The 15,529-nt window shown below is 50.8% G+C and overlaps 1 pseudogene across 1 annotated transcript; it reads right to left on the bottom strand.

The window, feature by feature from the left end:
• Positions 1-972: 972 nt before the first annotated feature.
• On the bottom strand, positions 973-4,936 carry LOC309870336 (spermatogenesis-associated protein 31A6-like; annotated as a pseudogene). Its single transcript has 3 exons — positions 3,967-4,936; positions 3,656-3,856; positions 973-2,614 (listed from the first exon to the last, which is right to left on the bottom strand). The product of its transcript is annotated as a spermatogenesis-associated protein 31A6-like (transcript).
• Between the last annotated feature and the right edge of the window lie 10,593 nt (positions 4,937-15,529).

Below are 15,529 nucleotides of genomic sequence, written 5' to 3'. Positions count from 1 at the left end.
TCCTACAAGTTTATCAAATTGTGCAGAAGTTAACTTCTCTGCCTGAAGGCCTTGCTGCCTCTGGGCACCTGGCCATCTGTGTGGGAGCTCAGGTGGCTTCTGTACAACCCCTACCCCACTCCCTCCACACCCCCAACCCTGGGCTTGGCAGCTGGAGTGGGGTCAAGACCCTGTGAGGACAGCCACAGGGCCTCTAACTTCTCCCTTTTGGGCCCTTGGGTGGCAGTGGGACACCAAGGGTCCTCAGTCATCACACCAGGAATTGGCACACCCTGTCACTTGGCCTTCTTCCTGGACACCCACCCTAAGTGCAGGGTCCCCCTGCACACAGTCACACACCCTTCCATCCCCCAGAAGGGGAAGGTGGTACTGGTGAGCAGGACCCTTTAGTGCCCTGGGTCTGAGCAGGCTGGTCCCTGGGGGTCTCTGTGGCACCCCAAACACACCCTCAGAGCTGGGTGCGAGCTTGTCCCTTGCTGCTCCGAGTGTGAGAAGAGGGGATGCCTGGAGCTAAGATGGGATTCCCTGGGGAGAGGAGGCTCCTGGGGTAGCCGTCCTCTACTCCCCGCAGGAGACTGGGGTGAGGGGCAGGACTTCTCACCTCTCCCTCAGGGCCAGCCTTGTGCCTCCCAACTTCGGGCCCCACTCTCACCTAGGTCTCCTTCTTCCTGGAGACTGAGCAGGATTTCTGCCTCGGCAGACCCTCCCTACAGCCACACAAGTTCCAGATGGAGGGAAAGCAGGAGAGGATGGGCAGAGCGAGGTCCTGGTCTGGGTCTTGTTCACCTTTTTGTGGAAACCGAAGGAGAGTGAGGAAGGGGGCAGGGGTAGACCTCTAGGTCACGCATCCTCCAAGGCCCCATTTGTTCTGGAAGCCAAAGCAGGCCCTCGGGGAGAGCGGACCCTGATCCTTCCCTCCCACTGCAGCAGGGCACACAGAGAGGCCAGCACCACTCATGAGGGGGGAAAAAAATACCATTTATTTTGAGGAAGCAAAATAACTGTGGCACAGAGAAACCATTAACTCATAGAGGATGTGCTAATGTGAGAAAAAAAAAGTTTTTCTCTGCACTGTTTGCATTTTTCCTTGGAGGAAAGTTGTCCTCCAAGGAAAGGCATGAGAAACACACAGTGACTGGCCAGGTGAGATATATCTTTGAAGCAGGCAGTGCCTGGGGTAGTGGGACTGCTGGGTGAGGCCTTAAGGGCCCAGCACCAGGGACCAGTACTGGCAGGGTCAGCCTGGGCACCCCGGCACACTGGTGGTGAAGGGCCACCCAATCCACTCAGTCTTGCTGGAATAGCTCTGGCCCCTGGGGGTGCCCTGTGGACTGGCTGTCTCATCACTCTCCTCTTCTCTTGGTAGGAGAGGACCCTGTGGTAGCAGACATTGGAGTCTGCCAAAGCCTGGAGATCGTTTTTGCACCAGCTGAACACTGGGGCCCTGAGCCCCTGGTGAGGCACCATTTTCTCCTCTAGGATCCACCCCACAGCAGTCATGACCAGTTGAGCCTTGGCAGAAGTGCTGTCCATGGCCAACCTGCCCATGACTTGTCCCCAGCTCTGGGATGATGAAGCCTTGCCCTTTTGAAGGGAATCTTCCAGTCCTTTGCCTCTACTGGGAAAGAACCACTGTAACAAGAATTTCATCTTCTCCTGAAGTAGTATTCCAGAGGAGCCTCCTCTTTTTTCAGCAAGATCTCACAGACCTTGCTTCCTGAGGCCTCTGCTGACTTCTTGCTCTGGATGGGACGTCCCACCTCACTGATCTGGAGGACCTTCAGTTCTGACAGCTCTTTGGCAGGCTCTCTTGAGGGGGACCTCCTGGAGCTCTCTCTCTCCTCGGGGGTACACATGAACCTGCTCAGGCTCTTACATTGGTGCCGCAGTCCCAGGGGTCCTGGCTGCCTGTGGGGGCTCTGGCCATGGGATATTTGGCCATGCAGCACCTGGGAAATAGATGTGTCTTCACTGGACCTGCTCTGGAAGCCAGACAGAGATCCCTGAGAAGCCAAGACGTCAGCAGTGAGGAACACGTTGGACTACTGGTCTTGAAGGAGACTCAGTGGCACAGTCTTGAAGGAGGACCCCAGTTTCACAGTCTTGAAGCAGCACGATGGGGGTGGTGTCACGAGGCTGATTCTCTGACCCCATCAACCTCCGGGGCTCTGATCCCTTGCGCCGTGCCTCAAGGCATAGCTCTTCTGGGTCTCAGGTGACCCAACTTTGTAGGTTGCAGGGGGCTGTCGCTTTTCCCTGAAGACCCTGATTTTCTCAGCTTGCCATGGAGGCCTTCTTTGTTGGCCAACACACGGGGTTCTAAGATGACATCCCAGGCAGGGGCCTCCTTGACCTCCCCAGCCTCCCCGGGCTCTTTGGCACTCAAATCCTGGGACTCTAAGGTGAGCTCTAGCACTGTCATGTCCCGTGAGACCCGACCCCTGGTCACCCTCCTTGGCTTCTTCGTGGCCATTGCTGGACTTGGACTTGACTCCAAGGTGCTGTTTGTAAGAGTCCTCAAGGCAATCTCACTGTGCCAGATTCTGCCCCAAAAGCTGTATGTGAAGGTCCGAGAAAGTGGCCTGGCCTTTTGTCCAGCCAGAGGGCCACCACCAGGTCAAGTCCCTGCCAGAGCCTGATGGATTTTCTCACACGTAGGCAGGGGAGCACCGAGGGGGCCCCCCACCAGGTGGGATAAGACTCTTTCATCACCTCTCCTTGATAGGGCTGAGGAGGATTTCTCATGAACTTGAGCCCCAAGCAGGCCTTGGATACGAAGGTGGCTGAGCGGGGAGGGGAGGACCAGGAGAGGAGGAAGCTCTTCTTCAACTTGAAGAGGTTTATAGGCTTGAGAACCTTGAGGAGGAGGCCCCACCAGTGCTTCACTCCAAGCCTTATGATATGTGCTTCTAGTAACCGCTGAGTGTATGGACTGAGGATGGAAAAATCATGGGAGGTGGTCATGCAGGGTTCCCAACCCTTAGAAAGTGCTGGCTTTCCAGGTTTCCCAAGAGGGCTTGGCTTTCTGGGAAGGTCCGAGGCGTGGTGGGCAGCAAGCTGGGAAGGATGAACATCCAAAGGGATCCGACCCTCTCTGAACTGCCCCAATTTCCTGAAATGGGCTCTCAGATCCTTCTCTGGGCACTTCTCATCTGTGCTGCTTGTGGAGGGCTTCAGGTCTCTGTTTGACTCCTCAGGATTTATTTCTGGAGCCTTCCCTGGAGAGCTCGTTGCACCCCTGTGTAGATCTTTCCGGATCCTCCCTCCACTGGACCTTGAATCCTTGCCCACGCTTTTTCCTGGTATGGTCCTTTCTGGCTACTTGGACCCAGTCCTCTGTATGTCCTGGCACCTTCCAACCGTAGACTCAGACTCGGACGTGGGACTGTGCCAGCCGTGTGCCTGGGGCACCTTCTGGAACTTGTGGTGAGGCTGTGTCTTCAGGGATAGCTGGATCCTGTGGGGCGGGCCCCTTTCTTGCTTCATGAACCTCTTCCAAAAGTGCCAGTCCAGTTGCTCCCAGAGTGCAGAGTCCATCGAGTCCCCAGGAAGTACAGAGACTGACCCTTGGACTTTGGGGGCGTGGCCACCCTGGGGAAGGTCTGGAGGACCTGGGCTAAAGACTTTCTGAGATTTTTTTCACCACAGCGGGTACCTTGCTGCTTTCTAGTTGCTTCTTCAGAAAGTGACATTCCAGGTTTTGAATGGCAGTTGACATGTAAGACTGTGTCTTCTGGGCTACAGGGCAAGACACCTCATAGTTCCCCATCTCCAGTGGCAGAGAAGGTGATTCCACTGGGACAGAGGGTGCAAGGCGGAATGGGGTCTGGGGCCCAGCTAGAGGCTGGAGCTGGGCCTGCTCCAGGGGGAGTGGCAGGGGCTGATGGGGGAGGGCTGGGCTTGGTCCAGAGGGACTGGCTGGGGCTGAGCCAGAGGGAGGGGCTGGGGCCTAGCCAGAGGCAGGACTGGGGCGGGAACAAACTCAGAGGCAAGGTTTAAGGCAGGGCCGAAGTCATTTAAGTCCTGGGTCAGTGAGAGGTGGTGACCCACATTGGCCTGAATCTGGAATGACAAGGCATGAGAGAGCTCACTGAATATGATGGATGGGAACTCCAGTGGGAGATCAGTCACCCTGACAGTGGCCACCAGGGACTCGCTGTGCAGAAAGGGGAGACCCCAGAAGAGCTGGCTGCATTTCTGCTCCAAATTGCCCCCTGGAATCTTGGGATGTGGGGGCGTCTCAGGACCAAGCAGCTGTATTGCTTTGCCCATCATGCTCCAGAAGGACAGGCAGCCTGCCCATCCTGCCCATCCTGCCCATCACCTGGGGACTTGAACATTCTCCCGAAAGAGGACAGCTGATAGTTTGACCTTTCCTTCTTTTCCTTCTCCTTCCAAAACTTCAGTTCTGTTCTCTTGGTGATGAGTATCTCCAGAAGCTTCTGGATGTCTGGCTTGATGAGGGAGGGACCTAGTCTCTCCCTGTTTGTGTGTGGGGGTCTCCCCAGAACAAGGTCTCTGGTGGGCCATGGGACAGAGGTGCTTGATGGGACTCCAAGGGTGTTGAGGTGGACAGGTTCCAGGCTTTGGCAGCTGCCTGTCACCAGGACAGGGCTGAAATGGGGCTGCGTGAGCGGCCCAGGCCCAAGATGGCTGGGACAGGAGAAGCTGTCCTGTAAGCTGACCAAGGTGTGTGCAGAGCCAAGCTCTGTGGGATAGGACAAGGCGGGGGTGCCCTTGAGTCCCACTGAGGGAGAGTCAAAGGAGAGTCCAGCCACTCTGGGGCCAAGGAGGCTGTCAGAGGCCAAGGGGAGGCCTCTGAAGGACGGAGACATGGCAGGGATGGGAGAAGAGTAAGTGGCTGGTGTGAAAAGCCATCCGGGCAGAGGAAAGGCTCTGCTAGCCAAGAAGTATACAGGGAGGAGTGTGAGCCAACAAATTGAGGTCGTCATTGGTCCTGCTGGCAGGGTGGAGGCAGGAGGCCAAGGGGGCCGTGTCGGTGGAACACGTGCAGGTGAGGGGCCACAGTGGGAGCAGCATCTTCCACAGGCTCCTGCATGGCTGATGGGCTCCAACTGGCAGTCCTCAGTGCACCGGTCCAGGGGCTGCTTGCTGTAAGAACTGTTGAAAGGCCCACTGGTCAGAGAGCCTCGCCAGGTGGCTGCAGGAGACAGGAAGCGTGAGCTGCTACTGCAGCAGCCAAAGCTGGGAGCGGTCCCCATAGTCCTCCATGCCCCACACCCATGTCACAATGCTCCTGATGTCCCTCAGCCAAAGGCTTAGGTCAGTCTGTCCCCATGGCTCCTCCCAGCCCCCCCGAACAGCCCCCGAAGCCATTCCCTGCAGCCTGGGGGTCACACCATAGACCTGGGGAGGCCCACCCAGGGGAGAAGGGGGAAGATTCTTTACCTTTCCAGAAGGGAGAACAGGTCCTCATCCTCTACCAGATCTTGCAGGAATCTCTGAAAACTGGAAACAGGAGACGGGGTCACAGCAGAAGGCAGGGCCCAGGGGTCTTACAGGAGGCTGGGTACAATGTCTCTTTAGGGGAGACCTTTAGGGGATTGGACTCAGGAGCCCCAAACAGCATTGTCCAAGGCCACATGCCCACACCATGATTGCAGGATTCATGATGGGGAACACTTTGTCTTTTCCAAAGTGCTTCCTCTTTCACGACCTTGCTGGGCAAGGAAGGATGGCGAGGCCTCACAGAGGAATCTGAGCAGAGTTGAACAGCTTGTCCACAGTGGAGGAAGCTCTTAACCTCCAGTCCTTGGCCACCGGTCACTGTGTTTGGGATGCTGTCCTGGACCCCTCCACCACCCCTGGACTCCAGCCCAAGACCTTCGGGGAGAAATCCTCATGTCCCTCTAACCCCTGCCTGGTCTGGCTTGTCCTGGATAGATGGTGGTCTACTCTCTCCTGAGAATATACGTCCTATTCTTTCCTATTTTAGGAGTCTTTCCATTGACTCAGAAAAGTGGAAAGAATAATAATAAAGAAATAGAATCACACTCTGCTGGGTCTGGGCCAAGGGTTCCCTACCTTCCTGCTCTTCCTGTATTTCTTGCGTGGTGGTGAGGACGGATCAGGCTGAAAACAGGAAAGTAATAGGAAGAAGTGCCCCAGTCCACATATGAAGGCAAGGATGGCATTAACTCCCCAGGGAGTGGGACTGTATCTCAGCCAACCATCTATAAAGAATTTCTGAGGAAAGAGATAATTCTCCATCCCTTTTCTCTGAAAAGCATCAGTGTAGGATCACACTGCTGCCCTCAGGCAACTGAGCCCTGAGAGTTAGTGACTGCTCGCACTGCTGCTCTCAGGCAACTGAGCCCTGGGTGTGGAGGTGCAGACACAAGCCCCATGCTCACATCACAGAGCAGTGGTCTGGTCACAAAGCGCCCTTGAGGGCAGGTAAGGGACACAAGTAGCTGGACCACATCCCCTCTCTACCACCAGCCCTGTAGCTCGGTCATCCCTCCACCCTCCTAGGCCTGACACTCCTACCCACTCACCCTGCTAGAGACAGACCTTTGTCAATTTGCCTTTCATCCTGCGTGGACCTCAGAGAATACCTGTTCCCCCTAGGATCTCCAGTTGCACCCCATTCGTTTCATAGCTTTTAAAACTCTGGAGTTGTCTTTAGAATTTTGGTTAATTCCCAGGAATTTTGTCTGTAAGGGCCTGCTTAATCAGAGGGAGCCATTTTGTTGTTTATGCAGTAAACTTAGATTGACCCTGCCCCTCCCAGAGGAACTTACTTGCAAAGCCTAGATACAAGGGCAGATCAGGCCAGGTAGAGACAGCCAGTCAGTGGAGCACGCATATATCTACTAGGGTGAATTGTAATTCAATTGGCCACCCATGTGTGATCTAACACAACTGTGCAGTTTTCTCTGTGTATTGCAATCTCATTGGCCACCTGTGTATAGCCCAGCTAAACTACCTCTACAAAGTAAGTTTGTGAGGCTGGGAGGGGTCACCTCTTTGCAAGAGATGGCTCTGACTTGTCAGTTTGGTTCTAGATGCTTGGCGCAAAATAAAGCTTTGCTTGACCTTTGCTTTGTATCAGTCTCGCTCCTTTGATCATGGACCCTAACATTATCCTCTGTCTGAAGCTCGTCTCCCCACATAGTATGTTCTTGCCTTGCATCACCCTAGTACAAAAGAAACTCAAATTTCTTTTGTGTTTCTTTAGCCATGTGCATTTTGAAAACATCTTAAGATGTTTTATTTCAATTAATCTTCACTAACTTCAGCTAGAGGGATTTAGAAAATTAATGATTATTCAAAATTTACGAAGCTAAGGAAGTACAAAACAAAGTGAAATAGTTAAACCTCCCAGGTATGTTTCTCAATCCTTTGCAGTGTTTTTCCTTCTGAGATGAGCAAAGAGTAAACTGCAGAAACACTTTCACAACATTCTGTATAGGCACACATGCAAATGCTCATGCACATTCCTTAACAAATTCAGCATTTTCAAATCTTGGAATCAAGTTTTCATTTTGTTTTGTTTTTGCTTTTTTTTCAGTTCAAAGATTTCCGTTAGTAATTCTTGTAAGTTTGTATATCTGGAAATATATTTTGCTTTCATTTTTGAAAGACAGATTTGCTAGGTATGGAATTCTGGGTTGACAATTTTTTTAAAAGATTTATTTATTTGAGAGAGAGTGAGAGAGAGATAGAGAGAGAGAGAGAGTGAGTGTGTGTGTGTGTGTGTGTGTGTGCACACGAGCAGGGGGAGGAGCAGAGGGATAGGAAAGGAGACCCCCCCACACTGAGCAAGGGTGCCTGACATGGGGCTTGATCCCAGGTCCCTGAGATCATTACCTGAGCTGAAATAAAGAGTCATTGCCCAACAGAATGAGCCACCTAAGCACCTGGATAAGTTTTTCTCTTTCAGCTTTTTTACTAGTGTCATTTCAGGGCCTTTCCCCCACTGGTTATGATTGGAAGTCAGTGGTTAATCTAATGTGGTCCTCTGTATATGAAGGGACGTTTTTGTCTTGCAATTTCAAAATTTCTCCCTTGTTTTTCCATGGTGTGACTGTGATGTATCTAAGAGCATATCTGCTTGTTTTTATTTCACTGCAGGTAAATATTGACTCTATAATTAAGGGTTTCCATCAAATTTGATAAGATTTCAGCCATTATTTCTACTAATAGTCTGTCTTCCTCCCCATTTCTCCTTTCTTTCTGAGAACACTCCTTTAAGTAGGTAAGAACTTCCAAATGAGTCCACATTTCTCCCAGGCTTGCAGCAAACTGCTACCCGAGAGCCCAAGTTTCTCAACATTCACATCAGTGTCTAGAAAGTAGCTTCAGTTCTGCAAATGTCTTGGGTATGGAGTGTTTTGCTGTGGAAAGCTGCCTGTGTGATGATGTCATGTCTGTGCCCAGGGGCTCTGACTGTGGTGGGGCTGTGAAGTTAGAGCCATTGCTTTGGAAAATGCTTCATCATGACCTGGTCTAGGCTGAAGAGAGCAGGCCTTTTGAAAGAGTGACTCTGCTGCTAGAGCTAGACAAACCCCACTATTTTGTAGTAATAAAAAACGGGGACCAACCCAGTCCCATTAAGTGGAAGGTATGTGCTCTGCAGTACCGTGCTCAAGTTACAGTGAACTACAGTGAAACATTGTTAAGTGTAAATTATGTAGACATGCTACCAAGGAAGAAATAAAAGCAACTTGCAGAAAAATTGTGCAGGATGGTTGCGCTTGTTCTAGTTTCAAAACTATACAAAATCAAATACGATTTAGCGATGCATTTACTTTGGTAAAAATATAAAGAAAACACAGAGAATAGCGAACAGGACTGATGGATGGGGGAGGGATGTACACATGACTCCAAAGATGTGGATGATACCACATTTCTTAGAAAGGTTAGGATGTGTATGGGTTTCTTTTCCTTATTCCTTACATCTTCTATATAATTCATAAATGTCAGCTTGTAGCTTTTAAACATGAAGATACACAATAATGTAAAGAACCACTTTGGAAATAAAATTAGACATAGCAAAAATAAAATGGCTAACAGGAAGGGAGGAGAAAAACTGATTATAAGATGCTTTGTGCCCTGCAGGGGTCTTTGTTGCCAAGACCTTAAGGATCCCAGTGTGACTTTCAGTTTTGAAACCTCCCCACTTCCCTGTTTATGACAAGCTGAGTCCAACTAAGATCACTTTCTGATGGTTCCCAGACCTAAAAAACAAAATGCAGACCTGTGATTCTTAGGGGATGGCACTTGCTTCCTCCTGGCTGGAGGTTTTCAGCAGTAAATGAAGGTACTGTTCTGTGGCTGTTAGCGGGCTGCATTTTGACTGTGCCAGGCAGTAGGACCTGGGTCTGGCTGACCCACCACCCAGGCTGGTGGAGCAAGTCTGTGACCATGACTCCACAGAAAACAGATCAGACCAGGCCTCACACTTGTGGATGGATTTTATTAAAGCAAAGAAGAGGTGGTGAAAATGTATTTTAATTTAGGCCAGGGACTTTCAGGCTATCAATCCCTGAGCTTGCCAAGTGATGGAGAAAAAGGAGCTTTTCATAAATAAAACATGGGGAAAAGTAAACATTTTAGATATTAGCAGCTTTGGGAGAAATTTAGGTGGGGCTTTCAGGTTTGGAGCATTTTGCTTGTTATAAACACTGATACACATATTTATGTATAATATGTATCTTTTTGTAAGAAAAACACAATGTTTCCATGTATTTACGCTGGACAGACATCTGAAGTGCACTATTACATGCCTGTAATGACACTGATGCTCACAGAGATGGATTCCACTCCTGTTTTCCTCTTCCTTGTGCTTCATCTGATACATTATAAAATCTCCAATGATAGAACACAGGGCTTACCACCCTGCCTTTTCTGTGATGAATGCCAAGGTTTGAAAAATGTTTTACCTGAGTGTGCTGACTCAACAGCCCAGGTTGTAGCACTGAGCACATCTGTGCTTCTGTGCCATCTATTCAAATCCCAGAAGGTCAGTTGAGGACCTGCCCAAACTCTGGGCCAAAGAGGCACAAGCACCACATTATAGAATATTCCCTGAAGTAGCAAGAACTTCCAGATGGTTCTGCATTTCTCCCAGGCTTGCAGTGAAACCTCCATAATACTTATGTTAGTATCTAGAGAAGGAGTTTAGGTTCCAATATAATTATTTTTGTAAATAAAGCCAGTTCAGTGAGACCTGAAGGATTTTTGTGGTCCCTTTCACTATACAGAAGATGCTTCTGCTGCATATACTCTCTAGCCTTTTAGCTTGCTAGGATTAGTTAAGTTGCAACCACTTTGCCTCCTACCTGAGTCTTCCCTCCACAGAGCAAAATGCACACATTGAAGGATATGATAATGCATTTCAATCATCAGATTGGCTAAGCTAAAAAAATGATGCTGAGGAAAGAGCAGGATCACAGGTGCTCTCATATGAGCTGGTGAAGTGTGAGTGGTGGTCATCCACTCCAGAATATTCCATGCGGACCTATTGAATTTTAAAAATGGCCTTGTGCATGTTCTCAGAGCACCGAAAATTATGGTGCACAGAAAAGGAAACCATCAACATGATGAAGACAACCTACCAAATTATTCCGGAATCAAAGCTGGATATGCACAAAAGTTTCAACAATTTGAGTTATTGTCATCTTTAATTGACAAGGAAGTGACAGTCCCTCCCTAGATAACGATGTTGGGAGATTTTTTAAAAAGATTTTATTTATTCAATTGAGAGACAGACAGACAGAGACAGAAAGAGAGTACAAACAGGCGGAAGGCAGAGGGGGAGGGAGAAACAGACTTCCCACTGAGCTAGGATCCCAACACAGGGGCAGATCCCAGGATCTGAAGATCAGACAGAGGCAGACACTTAACCATCTGAGCACTGACCCCCCCATTGGGAAATTTTTATGAAATGGAAAATACTATTTGAACTCTTCAAAGATTATTGCTTTAAAAAAAATGTACAATTTACTTAACAATTCTGAGCTCTCGCCCTCTCTCTAAACAGACACGGAAAGATAAGCCATAGTCCATGGCTTGGCCCCTGATCATGTCCATAAGTAGACAGCACCCAACAGACACCATCAGGTCACAGCCAAATTCATATCCAGCCCTGTTGCACAGAAATTCTGAAGCCAGGACATGCCCAAAACGAGAAAGCGCTCTAGGCGATGGGGCACAGGGCGATCCGAAGGGCTGCCCAACGCCGGCCAATTCTCACGAGCTTTCTACCCAAATCCAGACCAATTTTGGCAGAACACTCATGAGAATCACCTGGAAAAGGCCCGGTGAACTCGCTTTGGGCGTCTCATGTCTGCAGGGCTGCCCCTGGGCCTGGCCCAGGATCCTGAGTGGTTGGGACTCCAACGTCCCAGCGGGGGGGGGGGGGGGGGGGGGGGCTTCCCTGTCGCTGGCAGATGGGGCCTGCCCTGCCCCGAGGCCCAAACCCTGGCCTGCTTTCTCAGCCTTCCACTTCCAGGGTCCTGTCCCTCGGGCCCTCCAACTGGGGAAGCCTGAGTCCTGCACCCCCAGTCCCCCTGCCACCCCCCGTGGAAATGGTGCCCTTCGCAGCTGCAGAAAAACCTTGGAGCAACAGAAACCTTTGTGCCCTCACTGAGGCCATCCCTAACCTTTGGCGCCCCAGTGGCCCGAAAAGACCCCTCCCTCAACACTGCTCCAGGAAAGCTCCCCTACCCTGTGGCGCCGGGTGGGCCACGTCGTCTTGGCGCATTTTCCAGGTGGCTGCAACATGCCCTGAGCGAGAAAGGGCCCTCGGCCATGGGCGACAGGGTGGTTTGCAGGGCCACCCAACACTGGCCAATTCTCATGAGCGTTCTGCCCAAATCGATACTGAAACCTCTTGATAATTGGCCAGTAAACCCTCGGCAAACTCATTTCGTGGTCTGCATGTATGCAGTGTTGCCCCTTAGGCCTGGCCCAGTCATCCCTAGTTGTCATGGTTGGAGACCTACCAGAAAGCCCCCGTGAGTCTGCGCAGGTGAAGCCAATGCCTCCTGCTCCTCAGCCTCCACGGGTACTCTCCCTGGCTCTGGCAGAGGGGTTTGCCAGGCCCCTAGTTCTGGGCCCTCGCCCTCGCCTGGTTTTTCATTCTTCCTTTTCCAGGTCTTGTCCCTCGACCCCTCCTACTTGGCATCTCTGAGTCCCACGCCACAAGTCCACCTGCCACCCAGGCAGAAATGGTGCCTTTCAGAGCTGTGGAAGAGCCTCAGATTGAGAGAAACCTTCGTGCCCCCACTGAGGCCATCCCAAACCTTCAGCGCCTCAGCGGGCCAAAAAGTCAGAGGTGATTGCTTGGCCACAACCCTTCTGTCATCTCTGCTACAGGGAATGCTCCCCCATGCCAGGGCCCCCGGTTGAGCTGTGTTGTCTCAGTGCATCTTCTGGATGGCCGCGACATGCCCCAAGTGAGAAAGCCCACTGGGCCATGGGTTCAGGTCAGTGGAGGGGCCGCCCAACACCAGCCAATTCTCAGGAGCTTTCTGCCCAAATTGGTATCAATTTTAGAGAGGAAGAAAGCTGCACACCCTTCTAAACCACTCCCACCATCAGCATTCCCCCTGGCCAGAAACCCTGTTTCTGCCACACTTCTGTTCCCTCAACTCAACCCCAAGAGGAGCCCCCATCAGGGCCAGCAGATCAGAGCTGCCATTCCCCAAGGCCATAACCCAGCCCTAAGTTGTGTTTTTTGGCTCTGTTCTACAGCGGCCTGGCTCACAAGCCCTCTGGCTTGGGAACCCTAGAGTCACAACATAGGAATCCACCTGCCACCCCACAGGAAACCAGTCCATTCAGAGCTGCACTGAGCCATCAGACACAGAGAAATCTGCATATCCCCATGAGTACTCCCCCACGTTCTGCAGCCCCCCAGAGCCTAATGTGCCACCTGACCCCCATCCTCAACTCAGCTCCTCAGGGAACCCACCTCCACACTGGCAGTTCGGGCCTGCCACACCCCTACCTCAGCTCTCCTCAGGGACCCCTGTCAGCTCTAGGCAGACCCAGAAATCCCCTGCCTGCCGCAAAAATTCTGGGATCCCCTCTCCTTCTTCTCAATTTACACTGGCCCAAGGCTTTCATGAGAAAGGGGGAAGGCTACCTCCTGAATGTTTAACACCTTTTCTCTTCTGACCTGTTTCTCTCCACTTACCTTTGTACCTGGGCAAACTGGAAGGACATACCAGTGGACCATGGACATGCTCTGACTTCTGAATCTTTCCTGGCAGCTTTCTGAGGGCTCCTTATGCAAACAGAAACTAGTGTATCCTACCACAGTGTGTTTGAAAATGATCATCAACAGAACAGGAGAGTGAAAATCACTCCATTTTTACCTCACTCTTTATGAAGTAGAACATGATCGTCTTCTTTCCTTCCTTGACTTCAATTCCAATTTGTTTCCATGCAGTGTCATTCCTTTGCTTCAGGGGTAGGATTTCATGATTCCTCACCTGCTTAAAACACCCAGAGCTCATCACAACAAGTACCCTCCCTAATAGCCATCACCCATTGCAACCTTCCCCTCCACACACCTGCTCTCTAGCCACCCTCAGTTGGTGCTCTAAGTTTGAGTCTTTCTTCATTGACCTATCTTTCTCCTCTCACTATGTTCATGTTTTCTTTCTGAAATTCCATCGAAGTCAAATTATAGGCTATTGGTCTTTTCTTACTGATTTTGCTTAGCTAAATCCACTCTAGATCCATCCATATCCTTGCACATGGTAATATTTCATTCTTTCTGAACCTGGCTCCTATTCCATTAAGAATATATGGGAGATTATATATCTACGTTCATACACACACACACACACACACACACACACACATATTGGACATTGGGACTCCCTCCATCGTTTCACTATGGTTGATAATGCTGGTGTCAATATCACAGTGCTTGTACCCCACTGAATGTGCATTTTTGTGCCCTTTAGGGAAATACCTAGGAGGGCACCTGCTGGATCCTAGGGTTGTTCAGTTCTTAGCTTTTGGAGGAACCACCATGCTTTTCCAGAGTGGCTGCTACAACTCGCATGCCCACCAACAGTGCAGGAGGGTTCTGCTGGAAGCAGAACATTCCCTGCCAGCAATTTCCTCAGGAGGAAACGGAAAACCTGGGGGATAACATGACTTACCCAGCGTCCAGCAAGCAGCCCCAGAAATTTACCCCAGGATTCCTGATGCCATGCCCTGGGAAGCCATCAGAATGCCTCTATCCAGTGGAATTCCCAAGACTCTCCTTCTGACTTCACCACCCATGAAACTGCAGAGAAAGACCGACAAGTCCAACTCTCTAGATGGTCCACTGCATGAAACAGGAAAGTCAAGCTTTCCTTTTCAATTGTCCAAGGCTCCTTGGAATCCTTTTGAATGTTCCCTCTGCCCTCATCGGACTCTTTGGATAAAAAAGATGAATCCATTCAGATACATCACCTTGGACAAAGGAGAAGCCATCATCCAAGCCTCTATCTGACCATAAACAGCCACCTAACTCTAGGGGCCGGCCATTCCACCACAGCCTAGGACCTATGGAATAAACACTGTAAGATGAAGGAACACATTCTAGGTTCCAAACACACACCGAGTCCATCTCATCTTCCCTTTCAAATCCAAGGGATTGTCTAGGAAAGATATGTTCCAAATACCTTTGTGAGCCAGAAATCAACAGAGAAAATGAGATCTTCTTCCAGGTACTCCCTGCAGGGGAACTCGGGAACTCTAGCACCCACTCTCCATTGCTGACAGCTGCATTCGTGTGATTTTGGGGCTCCACTGGAGATGAGAGAAAAGCCAGGATGTTTGGGGTGAAAGAGAAGTTTTACCTCCCATGCTGGCATGGATGTGCCACTATGCCCCACGGGCCTGTTGTTTTCTCTGAATGCTGACATCCTGGGACAAGCTGCATGACTGAGTCAGACGCTGATTTCTAAACTTCAGGTCTCGTGGATCCAGAGTGAAGAAGGGTTGTCAGGTGGGCATAAGCAGGCAGCTCCCACCTAAAGCCTACACACCTGCTCCGATTCCTGGGTGAAGGAGAGACACATGCTTGTTTCTGAAGTGGTCATTCACTTCCTTCTCAAGCCGGCCAATGCCCTTGTCCTTTTTGGGAAGCAAATAGACCCTTCTGAACAAACACTCAACTTCTTGGTTCCAAAGGCACCACGGGTCGAGTTGGGTTCTCCCGGCCCCAGAACCCCACCAGGAGGACCCTCCTGAACCATCCTGACAGCACATTCCCATCAAACCTGGGGCAACGGGGCACAGTGCTGAGTGGGAGCCTGGCTCCAGCAGTTGTTATCACCACTCTTGAGCCTGGGAAAACAGAGAGTCTTCAGCTCAACACTCCGTCCTGTGAAAACAAGCTGCAGTCCCTCACGTTTCAGGGTCTCTCACCCAGCACCTCATCACTGCCCTCAGAGCCAGCAGGCTGCACAGACTCCTCTTCTGGTGTGTTTCCCACAGCAGCTCGCCATTGCCTCCAGGGGTGGCAAGCAGCATTGTCACCCCTACCATGCTC

This window comes from Mustela nivalis (assembly GCF_964662115.1).
Source record: "Mustela nivalis genome assembly, chromosome: 7".
Taxonomy (NCBI): domain Eukaryota; kingdom Metazoa; phylum Chordata; class Mammalia; order Carnivora; family Mustelidae; genus Mustela; species Mustela nivalis.
Note: the sequence above shows the minus strand (reverse complement) of the source record. Positions and strands in the feature narration are given on the sequence as shown.